At 38.4% G+C, this 3,507-nt stretch overlaps 1 pseudogene; it reads right to left on the bottom strand.

Annotated features, from left to right (window-relative positions):
- LOC102431980 overlaps positions 1 to 3,507 on the bottom strand; it is a 17,046-nt pseudogene that overhangs the window by 1,179 nt on the left and 12,360 nt on the right.

Here is a 3,507-nt window from a genome sequence, read left to right on the forward strand (position 1 = left end):
GCCCTAGTGTCATTTCGCATTAGAATTTCCTTTTCTATGTGAAGGCACATGAAGAATTCTTGGATCTTATTAGATTCTTTCAGTACAAAAAAGAAAAGTAAAAAATCAATACATGAGCTGTCTACTCAGCATGTTGACTATAGTTAATACTGTATTATGTATTTGAATGTGGCTAGAGTGTAGATTTTAATTGTCCTTATCACAAGAAAAACATTGTAACTTTGTGTGGTGACAGATGTTAAGTGGACATTGTGGAGGACATATTGCAATATGTGCAAATACAGAATCATTGTGTTGTTCTCCTGAAACTAAAATAATGTTTTATGTCAATTATACTTTAATTAAACTTTTCTAAAGCAAAAGGAAAAGATCCAGAAGGACTGATTTACAGATTGGACCACATGAAATTTATGAACTTTATTCATTCTCCACAGTCATTATTAAACTGATAATCAAGTCCATATCTCCATTTCTTTGTTAGGAAGAATCCAATAAAAACTAGAATAAGAAAATATAGTAAACAATATTGTGATAGTCTGAAACGTGACAGATGATTACTAGACTTGGTGTAGCAATCACATTTCTATGTATATAAATGTTGAATCACTATAGTGTACACCTGAAACTAATATAATATTACAAACTATACTTAAACAAAAAACAGAATAAAAACACTTTGATAACACTATCAAAAGCAAAGAACATTCAAGTGTATAATATAGTGAGAGTTATATTGGATGTCAACTATATTTTAATTTAAAATAAATTAATTAATAATCAAGTAAAGCCAAAAACTTAGATAGACATATTTTAATAATACTCTAAATGGCTTACAAACCCACAAATTTCATTACTCATTCTTATAGGTAATGAAATAATTACAAAGTGAATCTCATTACCTTACTCTTTTTCATCTACCAAGTAAATTTCTGAAATGTGAATAGCCAAGGTGAGGGAACATACTGTGAAATGTATGTCTCATGCACTGTGATTGCAAAGGTGTATTTGCAGCCTTCTTGGGTCTTCATCTTTCTCTCCCATATGGAAACATAGTCTAATATGCCCCATCGTACAATTTTTAAAAGGCTCTCACATCATTATATATTCCTCCACAGTTCATAATCTATTTGTCTATTCCTGTTAGTTGATAAAGTCCTTGAACTTATGTACTAGTTCTCCTGGAAGGACTTTACACCTCCAATACCCTTTCTTAATTTGTCTTCTATTAGTAACATTTATTTTTCAACATTGCACCTGCATTTCTGAGTGCAGTGTTCACTTTCCTTTCAGCATCATGAATAAATACATTAATGTATTAGTAAAGCCAGCCAATAACCACAGTGATCACTGGTCCCGGGGCTATATTCCTAGGTGAGTTTAGGTACAAGTTCTTGGCTTCCAGTCTCTCTGATCCTCTCCTGCCATGTCTGTTGGGCTCTGGGACTCACCTGCATGAGAACTCTGAGAGGAAGATTTCTGTGTGGAGGTCCAAATTCTTGCCTGGATGGTTGGTGATGCAGACCAGAGCTCTGTCCCAGACAAGACAACAAGGAGTCAAGCATTGGTCTCCCAGACAGATTTAGGACTTCAAAAGCAACAACCATGTTCCTTCCAACCAAAGGTTGCACATGCCGAGGGTCTGCAGTAGAGTTGTGATTTACCTGCTTTGTGTCCGCTCATTAGGAACATCTACTTCTTGTTACTATAACCTCTAAGCACATGATTCCCCTGGGGACACTGGTCTGGACAGAATGGAGACTCTTCCTGCTGATTCTCTGTTCCCAGGAGACTATGTAATAAGCCAGGTGAGTGCAGTTGTGATTAGTCCTTCATTAAATGCCTGCTTCCTGACATCTACATCTTCCCGTGCCTCATCTCAACTCTGAGAGAAAGTTTCTGAATAAATGGACCTCGAGGGTATTATGCTCGGTGAAAGACAAATGCCATGTAATTTTACATATATGTTGAATTCAAAGGGAAAAAAATAAAATTGAAACACACTAATAGACATAGAGAGAGGACTGGTAGTTGTCAGATGAGAAGGGGCTTGGGAGACTAGGAGAAGAAGGGATTCAGAAGTAAAATTGGTAGTTACAAAATAGTCATAGGCTGTATAGTACAGCATAGAGAATTCTATCTAATAAAAGAGCAATATGCAAATTGACCATCACTCCAACACACAAGATGGCCATCCCCATGTGGTCAAAGATGGCTGCCCCCATGTGGACACAAGATGGTTGCCGCAAGATGGCTGGCAGGGGAGGGCAGTTGTGGGCAATCAGGCCAGCAGGGGAGGGCAGTTAGGGGCAATTGGGCTGGCAGGGGAGAAGTTAAGCATCGATCCGGCTGGCAGGGGAGTGGTTAGGGGCAATCAGGTAGGCAGGCAGGCGAGCGGTTGGGAGCCAGCAGCCCTGGATTGTGAGAAGGGTACCAGATTGGACAGGGGCAGGCTGGGCTGAGGGACACCCTCCACCCCGTGCACAAATTTTGTGCACCGGGCCTCTAGTATAGTCAATAATATTGTAATAACTATGTATATGGCCAGTTGGATACTGAAAATATCAGGTGAACACTGTAAAGTACATGCTAGTCTAAGAACTATGTTGTGTTCCTGCAACTAATAAAAAATATTGAAAGTAAACAGTATTTGAAAAAAGTCTAATTCTGAGAAATTTGTCTGACTAGTCTTTGAGTCTTCAAAGCATAGATTTATGGTAGGGACACAACCCCTGATATCTCTAGAAAAACTCAGACATATGCCAAAGCAATTTCTTCACTGATACTGCTCCTAGGGCAATGGAAACTGAAGAGAAAATAAACAAATGGGACTACATTGAAATAAAAATCTTTTGCACACAGACAACAGGGGGGTGAGGGCATGAGTGGGGGGGGGGTGGGGAGTAATGTTAGGATAAGGACACATATGTAATAACTTAATCAATAAAAAAAAAATAAATTAATTAAAAAAATAAAGAGATTTATCTAGGTAGGACAGGTTCTACGTGGACACATAACTCTAAACTTGAGATTTTCTGAAAACAGCTCTGACACAATGGCCTATGTCAGCTATTACCAGCCATCCAATGCCAAAGATATAGCCTCGAAAAGCCTTGAAAAACCTGAAGGAGGCACTGTGATGGGAGAGAGAACATAGTTTTCACAGTCAGGAGGACCTGAGGTCAAATTCTGTTTACCTGCTTGGGAACCTGAGACAAGTCCTATAACTTTTCCGAACTGTGGCTTCTTCACATGTAAAATAGAGCTCTTTGCAGGGTTGTTGGAGACAGTGAATAGAATAAAAGCCAGAATATTAATACTAAATGCTAACTAAATGTTAACACCTAGTCTCCTTTTCTCTCCTTTCCTTTCTTGTCTTCCCCTATGAGGAAGCTCCATAACATGGACTATATCTTTAAAAATAGACCATGATATTGTAGAAGTTCATGAATTGGTGAAGTGGTTAAATTGGTTTGGGATGGCAATTCAATTTTCGTTCATATGTCCACG

The sequence above is a fragment of the Myotis lucifugus genome, unplaced genomic scaffold (genome assembly GCF_000147115.1).
Source record: "Myotis lucifugus unplaced genomic scaffold, Myoluc2.0 scaffold_995, whole genome shotgun sequence".
Taxonomy (NCBI): Eukaryota; Metazoa; Chordata; class Mammalia; order Chiroptera; family Vespertilionidae; genus Myotis; species Myotis lucifugus.